This window comes from Lynx rufus, unplaced genomic scaffold (genome assembly GCF_022079265.1).
Source record: "Lynx rufus isolate CCGP_SWC_20201006 ecotype Redwood Valley unplaced genomic scaffold, mLynRuf1.p SCAF_20, whole genome shotgun sequence".
NCBI lineage: Eukaryota > Metazoa > Chordata > Mammalia > Carnivora > Felidae > Lynx > Lynx rufus.
Window position 1 is genome coordinate 30,997,682 of NW_025814835.1, and position 18,587 is coordinate 31,016,268.

An 18,587-nucleotide genomic window follows, 5' to 3' on the forward strand; every position below is an offset into this window, starting at 1 on the left:
TCTGTCTCAGTGGTAGGTCAGAGGATTTGAGAATTGAAGGGCTTTTTCAATTATACAATAAGCAGCAGGTTTCCATTAAAGCACAAACTCCATCATCTAAATATATGCTAGGTATTTTTATAAATAAGTGTAAAAGGTAAATCTTTGACTGATTCATTTATTTCTGACACTGGCTTTGTGAATCTCAAGTCTAGTATCTAATATATCTATCAGTTCTTAAAATGCTTACATATTCTTCCTTACAGTTGTTCCAAACTTCACCTTCAAAATTCTTTCCTAGGTTTATAGAAATTAACTTAGCCCCTAACTATACACAGTGCTTTCTAATGCTTCTTAGGAACTTCCATGGCTATCATGTATTGGTACCTGGTCAATGAAGAGTTTAAATGTGTTGATTGAGTGGTATGACAGTTGAGTGGAGATATTAACATTGTCAAAGAAAAGCAGAGCTGGACAGTAAAGTGGTAAAGATGGATTTCATTCAGGAACTATTACAATAGGGGAAAAAGGCTTCCCTCAGTACAGAACTGGGCTCAATTCTGAATACAGGAAGGACAAGTGGGAATGTATAGCCAAGGAGTGAGTTGGGGGTCAGTGGATAGAAAATCACTAAGAGGGTAAGGAGGATTCTGGTTAAATAAACTTAATAGGATTCTTGCTGAAGGTAGGCCAAAGTAATCATGGGGGATGAGGAATTTGATCAGTTACCAAGGGTGACCAGTTATTAAGTGTGGAGAATTCCCTCTAAAATGACTTTGTAGGATTCTTGCTAAAACTTGGCAAAACAGAGATGAGCATGGAAGCCTGAAGGTCACAGCCTGGTTGAGAGGAGGGTTCAGAAGAGCCTGATGAAGGTTTAGTCAAGTGGAATTTTTGTTAGTATGATATAAAAATGAGAGAGAAGGTGAAGGCCATGCTATGCCATAGGACAAAGGTATCCTCATAGGTGGAAAATCCTTTCTTCCATAAGTCTGAGAACACGGAGAAGCTGTTTGGGCAGTACTGGAAGTCAAGCCTGAAGAGGTATGATGGGCACATGAAGGACCACATATGCTAGCATGGTTTTTATCTTAGCAGTTGCTGACATATGAGTAGCAGGATTTTTTTTTTTTAAATGACTCCGGTGTCTTTGTGGAAGGTTTAATGGAAGATAAATAAAATAGCTATGAGAGTCAATTTTAAAGTCTATGGCAATAGGGATTTAAGATATAAGATTTTGAACTAGAATAATATCAGAAAGAAGACATACTGGACAGATATTTTGGAAATAAAATAAAAATTCATGGAGACTAGATGGAGGATATGAAAGGGAATATATCCAAAGACATTTTTCAAGATTTTGGTCTAAATAATTATCATAAGATGGATGATGCTCTTGTCACATTGTATAGAGTTGTATATCTCTCTGCTTTGAGTAGAGTGGAGTGAGAATCTCCTCATTTTAGTTCTAACTTTAACAAGTCTGAACTATCTTTGAAATTTAGTTGATTGACTAGCCAAGCCAAGTGTTCACTGGGAGGCCAGGCCTCTGACCTTTGTGCTCTAGCTGGGAATAAACCAACAGGTGGTAATAGATAGAGGAGACTGCTCTTTTTAAAACTCATGAAAATGTTTTCCAAATTCCCCCTGATATCTACTTAATAAACATGTTGCTTTCAGTTTGTTTACTTGAAATATCCTAAGTCCTAAAGCTATCTGTAAGAAATGTTCATTTGCATTTCAAAAATTTGCCCTAAACTGTCACATTGAGTAATATTTTCATATGGAGACTTCTTTTGTCAATTCGAAGACAGGAAGTAAACACTATTAAAGTGTAAACAGAAATTCTTTTTCACTGGGTCAGGTTCTGTTTCTTTGCATTTCAAACTGAGTTTAGACTAATGTCTTATACAAGTTTGTTGAATTTAACTGTCTTCCCTGTTCCAAACATTTGCTGAAGCATGAACACATTGTTAAAGGAAACCAGAGCTGGACAGTAAAATGGTAAAAATAGATTTTATTCAGGAACTATTGCAGAAGGGGAAAAGAGAACTCATTAAAAAACTGGACTCAATTGTAAATACAAGGGAAAATGAGAATTTATAGGCAAGGAGTGGGGACAAGCATTGGTGGAAAATTATTAACAGGAGATATCAGAAATAGGGGAATTCTTGCCAAATAGACCTAAAAGGATTCTTGCTGAAGACAGGCCAGGGGGATTCGGTATCAAGCGTGGGACATTCTCACCAGCATGATTTAGCAGCGTTCTTGCTATCACTGAGCTATGCTGGTCTAGCAGGGACAGGAACCTAGGTCAGGGTTTCCTTGAGAGGAAGACTCAGGGGAGGCTAACTAAAGTTTGATCAAGGAGAGAGTCTTTGTCACATGCGCAAACACACACACACACACACACACACACGCACGCACATGCACACACACACACACACACACACACACACACACAAACACAGACTAAGAGAGAACACACAAGAGAAAAGGAAGATAACTATATACTAATTCCTTTTCCAAGTTTGTTGCTTTACTTCAGCATTGAATTTGTCTACTAATAATGAAAATTTACATGAAGAAGCTATAATAGAAACATTATAAATATTTTATAAAATTATTGATTTGAAAAGAATGTGGAGAATTTGGAGGAAATACCCCAGAAAGTAATGAAAATTAATAAAAGGACCTAAATAGCATGGATTAGGCAAAATAAAAGTGACAAATAATTTTAATTAAAAAGCTGGCTAAGGATAAAAATTCATACAATCATGTACCTTTATAACTAATAGAGACTTCAGAGATTATCTCCTTATCTTAACAATGAGGAAGATAAGTCCCAGAGCACACACCAGACCTGCAATGAAAAGAGCTTCCCAACTAATACCAACTGTTACACCAGAGCAAGCCAAAAAGGCCCTTACAGCTACTTTATATTCTCATTATGTCAATATCCTTCTTGTTTTTACCACAAGGCAATTTTTCATTAAAATACACTTACAATTTAGACATATTTATTCCAGAGAGAAGTTTCTGGCATTATTTTCCCTTTAGACACATTTTTTCTCCTCTAGAACTTTCCCTATCATTTGGTGGTTCATGTTGCATAATTAAACTAGTCACTCACTTGGTCACTCAGAGAAATAAGTCACTGACTAGATCTTATTAAAAGACTGATATTTTTGGAAAATAAAATTTTATTAAATAAAAAAAGACTGATGAACTACATTGGTGAATAATTTATTGATGAGCTGGTGAGTTTTTATTAAATTGCATTTATTTTTTTTCAGCAATGACAATGCAGTTTATTAGTCATCAGTTTCCTGATTATCATGACCCCACTATTGGTGAGTATAAGCCTCTTTTCTCCTTTACCCCAAATAAAGAGACACTATATAAGTGGCTGACAAAGATTGTTGATGTCTATAGACAATAAGAAATATGTTTTACACTTTGACCCTGTACACATACACATAAATACAGAATACTTAAGGTCCCACAATACAGACTTTGAGAAACGATATTTGTCCTTACTTCTTGATATGCACTCTTGTATTTTCCATTCTATTCTATTTTTTTTTCTTTTTAATTTATTTATTTAAATTCAGGTTAGTTAACATACAGTGTAGTATTGGTTTCTGGAGTGGAACTCAGTGATTCATCACTTACATACAATACACACTTACATACAGCACTCATTCAAACAAATGCCCTTCTTAATGCCCATCACTCATGTAGTCCTTCCCCCCCACCTGCCTCCCTTCAAGCAACCCTCAGTGTGTTCTCTGTCTTTATCCTGATAAACGATGGCTGGAGTACATTAAGTTGATTTCAGAATCCACTAACGGATATCTACCTGCATTTGAAAAGCTCTGCTTTGGATAAGATAAGTGATGTTACTGTATGCTTATGTGGTCATTTGCCTACTTTATCAGTGTCTAGATCTTGTATTGCACAATTACTTAACCATGTTAATTGTTCATTTGGAAAGTACTTTAGGTATAGATATAATTTTATTCACCATTCTCATCTTGTAGGTGGGGAAACTGAGACCCAAAGAATCAAAATATTGTTAGGGCCAAAAATCCAGCCATGTTTCATTTTTCCTGTCCATTTTTCTTTTTTTTTTATCATACTAAGTATAAGAAGATTGTAATTGGGAACAAGTTTTCTCCCTCAATCAGAGCAGAAAAGATGTCTTTAAAACTGCTTTACTCCTGCAAAGAGCTTACTCTAAAGGATCGGTTGAAAATTCGCAGAGTCTGCCATAGTGCTAATGGCACTAATACACTAGCACTGAAAACACATCAAAGTGTTAATTCATGGGAGAGGAAAACACATAGTTCTGGACCCCTCATGGTTGCCAGGTTGCCTGGACTACACATCTCATCACTTATCCTCTTTCTTCCCTTTGTCTGATTATCACCTATCCTCACTTCCAATGGGTATGATCCTCTAATTCCTATTTTGCTCATCAGGCAATTTCAATTCAAGGTCCTACTGTGTTTAAAAAAATGTTATCCTATATGTGATAGGATATAGGACATTTGCCTAAATACTACTACTGAAATGAATAAAATGTACTTGTTTCTAAATGTTCTACAATTCAGCAAGACTTCATCAGTTGAACTGATTAGTAAGATTTCAGTGCAGGAAATTTATACATCATTAATCAGAAAATACTTCCTCAAGGAGTTGATTTTTGTTTCTGAAGAGACAGTAATCACTTTGTAAAGTTTTAGAAGCAATCCTCTAAATCCATTTTCCAAACATCTTGATTCTGGAATGCTGGTGACTTTGCCTAACACACCATGAATTACAGAAGAGGAGAAATCTCTAGGCAAAAGCTCTGAATCTTTTATCTTGTTGGAAAATCCAACAGTACAGTATATCATTTATTAAATCACAAATTCACTCTGTTGTTCATTACTTTTCATCATTGTTTAAGCTTTATATGCATTGGTGTTTGCAAAAGCTACCTTTGCTCACCAGCCTTTCATCTAATGGCTTGATTAGGGCAGTATGTGTGAATAAATTATAAATGGTTCTTTCAAGGGGAAGAAATGAGAAGATGATGATGATTTCTTTAGATTTCTATGAAGTACATCCATCATTTGAAATTAAGATAACTGGACATTATGTATTAACAGACATCTAAAATCATACCTTTATCTGGCTATAAATAAAATAGCTTTAGAGGAAGAATTTTGAAAGTGGAGACACAGAGCACTTTATTACTATCAATTCAATTTTCCCATCATTTCATTTCCTGTCTTCTCTAATGAAAATATTGGTTAATAATTTTCCATTGGTATCCTGTTTGAAGAAGGTAAAGGTGCCAATAATTCACCTTTCATCTGCTCAAGCTACATAACTATAACTCAGGCTGGCTGACATAATAACCCCTCAAGAGGAAATTTGTATTAGTGCATTTTGAAAATCATACAAATTAGAGAAGAATATGCCTATCAAGGATACTTATTTCACAATTTATGTAGGAAATGAATACCTTTTCCATTCTGTGCAGATCTGTTTGTCATCCTACTGACTGAGGTTTTTGGAGAATTTTTCTCTGAAATGTTTGAAGGATTTGCATAATTTTATTCTCTCCCTTATATTTATCTTAAAATTATTTTTCTCTCAAATCTACATCAATTCTGAAAGTTTAGGTTTCCTTTATTACTGACAAGAATGAAGGATATTATCTGGTACCAATGATCTAGCCGAAGGAGTAATTGCTTTCCTTATTAACTGAACATTTTCAATGTCAGTAACCAGTGGGTCTAGCATCTGCAAATCCACTGAAGATACTATGAAAGGGATATTGAAAGGTATTGATTCTATTCTTTCATAAGAAGACCTCTCAAAAATTAAATTAAGTTTCTTAATTTAATTTAATTTAATTAGGTGCCAAATGTGGATAAATTGAAGCTTTAATTTAATCTTTAAAATGAGTATCTCTAAGCATTAGGCATTAAGTACAGTTTGATTTTCCCATAGTAAAGTAATTATGGAATAATAAGAAGAAATATTTTGACCAAAGCCTTGATGTTCAACCCTTTGTAATAAATACACATGCTATTTTTAATTAGCAATAAGTCATTAGAGATAACCATTGCTTACAATTAAATTAGCAAAAAATTTAAATGCCTACTCTTTGCCAAGCAATCTGCTGGTCCTCTAGAAATAAAAGTTTAATATAGCACAGTTCAAGCCCTCAAGGACTTTTCAACTCAACAATAGAAATTAAGACAAATACACAGATATTTAAGCCATCTATGAAGTCAGTTATTACTATAAGAAAGAAGCAAAGTGCTGAAGGATTTTGAAAGAATGGAGAGAAAGTTCAGTGACCCCCTCTTAAAGTTGTATTCACTGTGATTAGGATCACAGTTTTTGATGTGTTTTAAAAACCAAGACATTCCTGCTATCCATTCTAGAATTCAAATCCTTTGAGGAGACTTTTCAGAGAAGTCTGGATTTTTCAAAAGCTTGAGATATTTGAGAGAATGACCTAGAACAGTTTGTTTTGCTGTGTCCTTTAAATTTTATTGTAACTTGCTCAAAATTAAAAATGTTATTGCATGTAATTTTAATTTATTATCCATTAGATATCAAGTTGTTGTTTTTTTCTGAAATATAATATGGTGTTACTTTCCTCCAATCCAACAATGTAAATATCAGGTTCTCATTTGTGGACTGTATATTTAGTCCAAATTACTGTTTATTAATGTCTTTATATGTTGAGAAGTGTTTCTGTTCATGCCTATATTCATAATCAAATGAAGGCAAACGTGAGCATAGAAAAATAGGTAACTTTGCTTGGAAAATTATGCAGATGGAAAAAGATGTAGTATCAAAAAGATTGCTCTCAATATAACATTTAATATTGGATGGAAAACTCTGAACCGTGAAGGATTTGTGTTCACTCTTCATTATGGAATGTCATAACTTTGATCAAGTCATATTCATAATTATCTCTCCCTGTCCTCAAAGACTATTGTTGTAGCCTCCTTTCTCTGCAAGCCTGTTTACAGGAGCCACCCAGGTGCCCCTGTAAATATATGTAAAACTCATATATCTATTTAGTACATATTAGGTGTCAGGTATGATGTTACACACTCTATACATAGAGATAAAAACACAATCTGTGCTTTCAAAACACTCCCAATTAGGTGGAGAAGATAAATCAGCAAACAAGATCATCAATGAGTTTATGAAAGAGAAAAACACAAGGTGCAGAAGAAGGACAATATAGGAACATCTCACCCAACTAGAAGGGGTACAGAATACGTGTAGAGCAAATGTTTTCTGTATTGAGTTTTGAAGGGTGCATAGGAATTAGGCAAGTGAAGAGGAAGGAAAAATAGACATTCCCAGAAGAACAAAAAATACTGGCACCAAAACAAAAAAATACAGCATGTGACTGAGATGGGGCATTTCTGAACCAGAAGTCCTGAAGATGAAATAAATGACATAATGTGCAGAGTGGCAGGAGGGAGGTAAAGATTTGTCAGGGATCAGGTCTTCAAAGGTCTTATAGGATTGACTAAAGGTTTAAATATCTGAAGTCTTGTACTCTTACCTGAGATGAAAATAAATATTATTGACAGACCACTTAACTTTGTACATTTAGATAGCTCCAAGGCAGATAAAACTAAACATGCCCCAACTTTAACTAATAACTGATGATGCTTAGTAGACTTCCTTCAGGATTATTCATCATGGTAAGCCCCTTTATCCACCAGGATCTCATGCCAAAGCCCAACAGGAATCCTTGATACCTGTCTCAACTTGTCCTATATTAATCACTCACCAAAGTCTGTTGTTGCTACCTCCTGAAACTATCTTGAACCTATCCCCATCTTTCCATAACCTCTGCTGCCTTCTTATTCTAAGCTACTTCCATTTCCAATTTAGACTAACTCATCCAGTTGCTTTTTACACAGATTCCACAAATATCTTTAAAACATAAATTTGCTCTTCTTAACAATCCCCAATATTGTCAATCGTGATTAGGGTGAAAAATAACAATTTAAGAATAAAGACTCTCATGGTTTGCTACTGTTGCTTACACACTTGTCTCACTCTACCCCCTTTTGGGCTTCAAAAACATCTACCACTTTTTAGATTAGCCAACTTCCAAGCCCCTTTTTGCCTTAGAACATTTATGCATATATTTTAACCCTGAATGCTCTTTACCTCTCCACTTTCCATCTTTGCCTGGGCAACTCATACATTGGTCAAGTTTCAGCTTAACTATTGCATCCTCAAGAGAGCCCCCTTTGGTTACCCAAAATAAAATATGTCCTACTTTCATACATTCATTCAGAACCTTGAATATTATGTTAATATCATTTATCAATATATAATTAAATAAAATTTAAAAATTTTAATGTTTATTTATTTATTTTCAGAGAAAAAGAGCAGGAGGGGCAGAGAGAGAGGGAGAGAGAGAATCCCAAGCAGGCTGTGTGCTCTCAGCATAGAGCCCAATGTGGGGCTTGATCTCATGAACTGTGAGAACCTGATTTGAGCTGAAATCAAGAGTCAGATACTTAACCAACTGAGCCACCCAGGTGCCCCTTTAATTAAATAACTTAAAAAAAAGTATGTTTATTTATTTTTGAGACAGAGAGAAACAGAGCATGAGTTGGGGTGGAGAAGAGTGAGAGGGAGACACAGAATCTGAAGCAGGTTCTGGGCTCTGAGCTTTCAGCACAGAGCCTGATGCAGGGCTCAAACCCACCAACCATGAGATCATGACCTGAGCCAAAGTCGGACGTTTAACCGACTGAGCCACCCAGGCGCCCCTTAAATAACTTTTAAAATTAGTTATCTGTTTAATTAAAGGGCAATAAGGTTAGGAACTGCAATATACTATTCACTAGTGTTTGCCAAGGCCTTGGTAGAGTGCCAGACATATAGTAGATCCTCAATAAGTATTTACTGAATGAAAAATGGATGAACAAATACATTTCTAGAAAAGTATTAATTTTACACTTTGTTACAGTTAACTTTAGAGTCCTAGGGAACAATTAGACTAATAATTAATCAGAGGTGTGTTAGGGTCTTTAGTACAAATTTCCTATGTATGTTGATAGCTATTTCTTGACCTAAAATGGTTGCCAAAAGAAAATTTCTTTAAAAATTAAAAGGACTATGCTAATGTCAATTATTATTTCTTCTCCTTTCTCTTTTTACTCTTTCTTTTCTTCTGCTTCTTCTTCTCCATTCAATATTAATTTACTAAATATTTCTTGGGTAGCTACCATGATTCAGGCATTGTACAAGGCACAGGAATGAATGGTGCACAAAATAGTAGGAGTGCACAGTGGAACATTCTTCACTGAGCTTCCCTGCCTGATTTTTTTAAAAATATTTCGTCTATTTTTGAGACAGAGAGAGACAGAGCATGAGCAGGGGAGGGGCAGAGAGAGAGGGAGACACAGAATCTGAAGCAGTCTCCAGGCTCCGAGCTGTCAGCACAGAGCCCAACACAGGGCTTGAACTCACAAACCGCGAGATCATGACCGGAGCCAAAGTCGGACGCTTAACCGACTGAGCCATCCAGGCGCCCCTCCCTGCCTGACTTTATTTCATTATCTGTAAGAGTTGATCATATCTCTTTATTTGGAGTCCAACTGTCCTTTTTTCCGCGTCGCATTAGGATGACTTGAGGTCATTAAAAAATGTACAGCACATAATTTGGTTACAGGAAACTGGCCTTAAAGACCTATCCAATTGTTTCTTTGTGCTGCTTTTCCTGCAGAAGGAAAATAGCTTTAACAAGCCAGGAATCAGTTATCACTATATTAGTCTACCTGTCCATATAGTTATTCAATTTTCATAGTGCCCAGAAATGTATATGACCAACAGGTTTCCAGCTGTTCTTACATATCCTATCTTCAAGGAACACATACTTTTGTAATTGACTCAGCTGTGAATGCTTTTCCTCTTTTAGTGTTTTAGACCTCCAGTTTCACTTACTGGCTATGAATACTGCATAACACACTCATCTGAAAGATTTATATTCTTTCTGAACAATCGGTAAGGACTGTAACACACTCTACAAGAAAAGAATAAAATGTCATATAGAGATTTAAGTCTCCCTGAATGATTTGGGAAGCTTGAAAAAACAGGGGCTTTGCATAGGTGGCAAAGTACATCAAAAATATACACAGGTCATCTGTGGATAGCATCCTGTCTAATGATTGTGATTGCACTGCAATGTGTGAGCATGAAATATATCAGTGTGATTATACCAGTGTAGGAGAGATATACCACATTAAGTATACATTTTTCAGTATCTCTGGTGAAATACAAAGTTCTTAAGCTAAAGATTTTAAAGAAATAGTGTGTTTGAATCACACTGAAATGGCCTGTTCAATGTCTAAAATGTGCACTAATAGAGTCACTTCTTTGTGTCACTAGAAAACCTGTGTTAAAATGTAAATGCTCAGGGGAGAGGTAATGCCCAGAATCATTAGGAGTCATTTATACATTAGCATAGATTAATGTATCCAATTATTCTAGTGAGCCAACCACAAAGCTATGGTCTACAGAGCAGCACTGAAGGGATAACATGAGGTTTGGAGAACGAGGTGTATTATTACCAGGTAGAATAAGTGCCAGAGTAGAATTCTTGAAGGAAATCAAGGCTTATAAACTGAAATTGAAGAATTACATTATTGAGTGACTCTGGAAAGCCAAACATGTTAAAATAGAAAGGAAATTAGTATGGAATCAGATCAGAAATTGAATTCTGCCTACACACTGGCCCCTGATCTTTCCACTCATCCTGTAATACCCTCTTGTTTGCTATGCTCCAGCCACACCAGTATTTCCTCAGTTCCTTAAATATTATAAGCAAGCTCTTCCTTGCCTTTTGGCTTTTGCCAATATGCCATTGTTGACCATGAACACCTTCCCTTTGCTCTTCACCTAACAGGTTCCTTTTCACCTTGAAGGTGTCAGTTTGTGTATCACCTCCTGAGACAAGTCTTCTTTTACCACTGCACCTGAATTAACTGCTCAACACATAAACCACACACAGCCATGTGCATGTGTAACATACAGATTTATTCTCAACATCAACATATGGCTTTTCTCCTTAATAACATTTCTCAAATTCCACATCAAAAACTGTGTTATTTTTTTGTCTGCTTCTTCATGTGGGATGCAGGCTTAATGACCATGTCTGCTGTGTTCACCGTATCTCACATAGCACCTAGCAACAATGCATGTTTTACAGAGAATTCTCAGAATACTTGTTGAATTAGAGAATGTGTGACTGACTTTGGTGTCCTTTTTTTCCTTTTTACCTAAATTATGTTCCATAATCATATAATTTCAGATCACTTTGCCCTTTCATGTACGATGTAGTAAACTAAGTGCCACCTAGGCTAAATCCAAAGCTTTGCTGTTCTGAAACTGCATTGGGTTAGCTGAACATGACCGTGCTCCCTGGTCTCACTTTAAATGTATTCTCTCAAATGGGCTTGGAGTTGAGCCTGGCAAACACATGCAGGTCATTGTCTACTCACTCTCTCACTCTAGCACCAGCAACTTCCCCCACCTTCACACTCACTCGATGGTCTTGCTTATTTCTTTATGGAGAAAAATGAAAGCAATCAGAAAAATAAATTTCCAAAGCATCTCATCCAGAAGAATCTTCCAAAGCTATCCACTCTCTTTACCTATACTTGGTGCTCCTACTAATTTTAGTACTTAGTTATTACTTAGGTGAACTATCCAGGCTCCTTTATAAGCCAGTGCCACACTTTCCAGTCAGTAGGTCCCATCCTCCTCTTCTGCTGAAGCATCCTGCTCAAATTTTCTCTGTTATGGAGCATTTCCCACCATATTAAAAAACATGTGCTATTTCTGGCATCCTAAATATTTTTTAAAACGTTAAATTCTTGATGGATTTTTCTCTACCAGTGTCTGCCTCATTTTCCCACTGTCTTTCTTTGCTGTAAAGCCCCTCAAAGAGTTGTTTGTAACATAGGTTCTAATTCCCCTTCCCCTTCTTTTACTTTCTTCAATCAATTCTAGCCAGATTTTAATCCTATCACTCCACTAAAAGTGCTTTTATCAAGGTCACTTTGTCTCTGTAGTGGCTAATCCAATGGTTGATTTTCATTCTATCCATTTTGATCTACCAGCAGGATTTGATACGGTCTACCACTCTCAGATTTCATCCACTTTTTTTTCCACTTAACATCCAGGATACCACACAGCTTTGGTAACTATTGTGTCGGCTTCTCTGACTCCTGGACTGGTTCTGGCTCTTTCTCTTCTCCTGGATATTGGAGTGACCCTAAGACTCAGTATTTGGTTCTGTTATCGTCTCTATCTATGTATCCTTCCTTGCTGGTTTCCTTTAGTGTCATGGCCTTGGGTGTTATTTACATGCTACAACTCAAAAATATGTATCTCCACCTCCTATTTCTTTCCTGGATTCCAGACTTATATACCTAGCTTCCTACTCTACTCTGCCACTTGGATGCCTAATAGATATCCCAAATTACCCTGTCCAAAATTTGCTTCTGGCTTTTTCCACAAACAGAACTTTCCTGTCTATAGCCTTTCTCATCTCTATTAAAATCCCATCCTTCAGGATGCTCATGCCTAAAATTTTCGATCTTCCTTGAATCTTCTCTTTGTCCATATAACATGCCCTCAGGAAATCCTGTGGGCTTTACTCTCAAAATGTACCCCAAATCCGCTTATTTATTACTACTGCTACTGATCCTATCTTGATATGCACCAGAAGAATCTCCAGGCTAGATTATTACTCCAGTTTCTAAGAGATCTCTCTGTTTCTACTTTTGCATTGCTCTCCAGTCTATTTTCACCACAGCAGAGAAAATGATCTTTAAAAAAAAAATAACCTGGATCATGTCACTCTGTTCAAAACCCTCCAGTAGTTTCCTAATATAGATATGACTGCTTCACACTCTGCTCGAGACAAAACGTATATTATAATTTCCTCAGTGGGAATCAATTGAATTGTAAGATAAAAATGGTAATAAGGAAAACTGTCAGTAAAAGGCCACCTAGATTTTGTGTTCTTTTTTGAAGGCCCGGAGAACCAATCCGGGAAAGAGGGCAAAGTAACCAGAATGACAATTTATTAACTTTCCCACTCTTAGGAAAAGCTAACATATTGACAAAGGCCTATAAAGTCCTCAGAAATGATACACATTGTTCCTCTGACTTTATTTCTTGCCATTCTTCCTCATTCATTTGATTTCGGCCACATGAATCCCCTTGCTGCTTCTGGAACATGCCAGATAATTTCTCTTCTTGGCCTCTTTGCACTTGATTTTCCCTTTATGGGAACATTCTTTCCCCAGGTGCTCACAGCGCTAACATCATTACCTTCTTCAAGTCTTTTGTTTGGATTCAGAAGCCTCTTCCCAATCAGGCTTATACTAAGCACCAGCAGAACTCCCTGATTACACTCACTGTCTTCTGTTTTTCTCACAGTATATGTTATCTTTTAATTTACCTTATAGTTACATTTGTATTCCTTAGCTAGAACATCAACTGTTTTGGTCACAGAAGTCTCCCAAGAATCTAGATCAGTGCCTGGTTCATAGCAGCGGATCAATAAATTGAATAAATGAATGCTTAAAGTACTTACTGACCTTTCAACCTTGAATAAATTAGCATACATTGCTGACCTTTCCTCATCTATAAAAATGAGGTGATGACACTATTTCTCATAATTGTTCTGTGAGATAATATAGATATGACTGCTTCACACTCTGCTCAAGACAAAATGAATATTATAATTTCCTCAGTAGGAATCAATTGAATTATAAGATAAAAATGGTAATAAGGAAAGCTGTCAGGAAAAGACCACCTAGATTTTCTGTTCTTTTTTTGAAGGCCCAGAGAACCGATCCAGGAAAGAGGGCAAAGTAACCAGAATGACAACTTATTAACTTACAGTGATGTTACTGTCACTGCAACTGGAATTACTCAAAGCATTTATGATTATGAACATTTTTCCTGTGGCCAAACTACATAAAGGAGAACAAATCATAATTACAAATCCCTGATTCAATTTGCCATGTAAAGTTTCTATCAAAAAACCGGATATGAGCAGCGTATCATCTCCATGACGGCTATCTTACATGGAAATATAAAAGTTGCCTGTTAGGCATTGCATCAGTCTAAAGGGAATTAATAGAATGGGAAGTTTAATGATGTCAGGCTAAGAACAAGGGAACACATCCACCAAGACTGCACTGGTTTTGTGCTGTAGGCTACAGCACCTCCTTCTTGCCTGCAGAGTAGACTATATTTAGGTCATTCCTGGAAATAATTAAAATAACACTTGCTGTTTTCACAGTATATATGATAAACTAGTCCCCTTTCCGAATGAGACACACATTGTTTATATAAGTTAACATAATCTTTTTTCTGTTAAGTTCTGTAGGTTGGGAGTAATTCCATTTCTTTCAGGTTGTGTTGTTGCTTAATATCCTCACTTATGTCCATTCATTCTTTAATAAATAATTAAGAAGCACCTAATGTGTACTGGGTACTCTTTTGGGAGCTGGGCTACAGCCATGGGCAAAACAAAGTTTCTACCCTCATGGAGATTACAATTCAGTGGAGGACACAGATCATACAAATTTACAAATAAATACCTAATACCAGGAGAATAATTGGAGGACATAACTTATTTGAGTGTAATCACACATATTTATTTGATTTTTGATTTGTAACCACTTCCACAGATAGTCAAGTTTTTGCTAACTCACTTGATATGGCATCCAGAAATACTCCTATCTCTTTAAAAAATAGATACAAATTTGGATATGAAATTAGGAATAGGCCTTTGGAAGGGACCCCTGCAAGTGAGCAGCCCTGAAAATGCAGTTTTCTTTATTCATGTCACAGGCTATTGGCCCGAACCAAGTGCAGTTGCTCTGACAAATTTTATAAAACTCTTTGACCTTGTGCTCACATTGCTAGGGCACCTTCCTACCAAATCCTAGAGAGGTTAAAAAAATGTGAGGTGGGGGAAGAAAGTTCACATCAGCACAAATACAGCAACACTGCAGCAACTCTGCTCTGTGATTCTGGATTGTGTGTGTGTGTGTGTGTGTGTGTGTGTGTGTGTGTGTAAGGGTGCAAAGAGAATTATCTTCCTTTAGTCACCCAAATTAATAATATTATTAATTCGTTGTAAATAAGGAGAACCTTATACCACTAAAAGCCAGTCCCACCACCTCATATATGAAATGCTAATGGATCTGGCTTTAAATACCATGTGATTCTCAGCTGCTTGACCCAGGGAAGATGTTTATATTCAAACGTCTGATGTATTGGACACTATTTCTTCACTTGAAAAATGAAAACAATAATTGTCCCTACATAAGGTTGCCATGAACGTTAGTTGAGATAATAGATGTGAACTGCCTAGCATAGAACATAGTATATTGTAATCATCCCATAAGTCTAAGTAATGTTAATACTTAAATAAATCTTAGTATTAAGTATTACTGTTGGAGGAGGTCATCAAGAGGACATGACCCCTGGTTGACCTGAAAAGTCATCTGAGGCAATAGGTGGCTCCTGCCCCTTGCCCTTCTCCTTGGGATGTTTCACCCACCATTCTCACAGCTGAAGCCATTTCAAGGATCCAGCCTTGAGAGAGTAATGTATTATTGACACCACCTGGATGGTACATGTGACTGAGCCCAGTTAAGGCCTCTATATAAATTCTCACGATGGTGGCAGGCAGGTGTAGAGATCCACTCGTTTTGTGGCAGCCCAAACTCAGCTTTGGTAAGTTCCCTTGCCTGTTAAAATTGACACCTACCGATCTGGAATAGTCTGACTCTTTCCTTGGTTTCTCCTTGCCCTCCACAGACAAGCGTTGTTTTTGAAGCAACAATTGGGAAGCTAGTGAGGAGATCAAAGAGATGGGTCTTGGGAAAGAGGCAGTAGGCCTGGGGAAAACCTCAAATTGGCCATCAACCTCCACGGGGGGAGAGGTGGCCCATGTGGTAGATGCATGAATACAGGGATGCCCCCAAAACCCCAGCTGCTCTAATGCTCTTGTTTGAGGAACTGCGCACTGTGGTAAAGAGTGGAAATGCATAGCTGTGCCGTGGGATAGCCTCTTTTGAGGGCAGTTTGGTCATTCATGCCCAACTATAGGCTGAAGCTCTAGTTGGAAAGTTGGAAGAAGGGCTAAGGTTAGAGAAGGACATAAGGGTGTCACAACTCTGCTAGCCTCAGGGCTGGCGGACAATGTGGGAGAGAAAGAGAATAATAATAGAGAACTTAGAGTGCTATTTTGCAGAGCTAGGAGAACACAAAGTGCTGCACATGAAGGTTTGAGCACTTGTGACAAAGCCAAGAGGTGGAATCCCCAGGGAAATGAGGGTGCAAAGGGGAGGATGTTATTGGGATTAATAATGAAACAGATGAAGAGTTCCATGCTTTCTGACCGCACTGACAAAGAAAAAATTTAGTAATTATCCTAAACTTCTGATAATCAAGAATATGCCCCTAAGCCCCTAGAACAAACATGTGTTATCTGTTCCTTGAAGATAGAAAACTCATCATCGTCATTGAAATATAAATGCCCCAGGAGATAACTAAAACTCTGCCCAAAACTGCCTAAGACTAAAGAGGAAGACGTGGGGTAAAGAAGTTTTTTAAAAATAGACTGATCTAGAACTCTTTGCCCCCAAATCTAGTCCATAACTAAGTTACATAACAACAGTGTTCTTATTACTCTCAATACAGTTGTGAAATAGTACCATAAGCATGGAAACTTCTAGTTCATCATCTGTGATGACTGTATTCAGCTGATTAAAATGATCTGTGGTCAACTTAAGCAACAAGACACATATCAATTCTGTCATTTTGTGTAGATATAGATGTCCTTGAGGAAAATCATGTGCCTACAGCGGAAGCACTTCTCAACATTTCTTCTGCCTATTCAGTGGTTATCATGAGTGGAAACTTACTATGAAGTCAAATAATTTGTATTAATACTTTGTCTTTTTTCAGAAGTTTATTTTTAAAGACCTCTTTGTTATTCTATTGGCTCCTAATGAGCACACTCCATAAACAATTGCAATAAGAAAAAAATATTCATACTGGTATGACCTAAAAATTGGCTGATTGCTGATGGTTGCAACTTGTGATATAAACAAATTATTTTAGGCCTACCTGAAAAGAGCTAACACAACTTTAATTTACCTTCCTCAGTGCATGCAATTTTAAAAAAAAAGATGGAAAGTGTAAAATATTCTACTTAGAAAAACTTTAGAACTGTACTCTACCTCTTGGTACTTCTGATCTTTCAGTGCCATTTAGATCTTCTTACCCAGTGGTATATGTTTAGAAATCTGTAGAACTAGATTTAAACCCGTATTTGACCCCAAAGTCACAACTTTGCCTCCAAATTTATGTTCTCTTCAAAGAGAATCTTTATTATTAGCCGTGGCTGATACTACTTAAGTCTTCTAATTTAACTAGTGTAATTTTAAGTACTATGTTAAGATGATTCCTGGAAAATAAAGAGGTCAACACTTTGACATTTCACTTCAATGTTGTCCATATCAGCATGTATTTACTCAGTATGAAATGAGGACATGGGGAGAGACCTTTAGAAATACTTGGTTTGTTGGATTCATGTAGATAATCAAATTGAACATGTCCTGTATCTGTCCGTGTTCTACAATTTTTTTTCTTTGATTAAAGACCGTCTCATAGTGTGGGTTCTCACTAGGACAAACATAATCACCTTTTAACATGGGATATTTCCCTGACTCAGCAGTTTAAGCTGGTGTGCATGGGATTTTTCTAGGGAAAAAACACAACCTTCTTTAATAACTTCATGTTATAGTATATCCTGCACAGATAGAAATTGTGGACAGGGAGTAGATTAGATGTCAGAAGCACAGAGTCCAATTAGCCATGTCTTCTGGAAGAAGACATTTTTGCTAACTTGGGTATCTGAATATTTCATATATTAAACAAACAAACGCCCTCACTGTTTTTATTTAGAAGCTAGATAATAGCATTAAAAAAAATGTTCCTTTTTCTAAGTTCCTATAGGTCCTGCATCTAGGAATAGTGAAACCTCCCTTAATCAGAACCAAGTTAACTAATGAAAGCTGCGCAGCAATGGATACATGGGAGCATAATAGACTAAGAAAGGCAAGGGCTCCAATTAGCATGTGGTTGGTGCAGCTGTCTTAAACTTCCATATATTCTCCCATCTAGGTTAATTTTCCAAGTTGTATATTTCCAGTGAGCTGCTCCTTTGTTCTCTCCACTCTCATCTTTCTGAGAGTTTATGCTAGCTGTTTCCACCTTTCTAAACAACTATTAATTAGCTTTTCAAAATACTGTAATCTGGCTTCCACACTACTATTTGACTGAAAATATACTAAGTCCTCATCATGCTGGAAATTCAAAAAACATTTGATTGTCTGTTTACTCGTATTCTAAGGTGTAACAAATACCACTGATTATGCCCTTTGGCATAATCAATGTTTTTTTTTTTTTTTTCAACGTCCTAATCTCCTGGTTTGTTATTTTCAAGCAGTCCTCTGTTG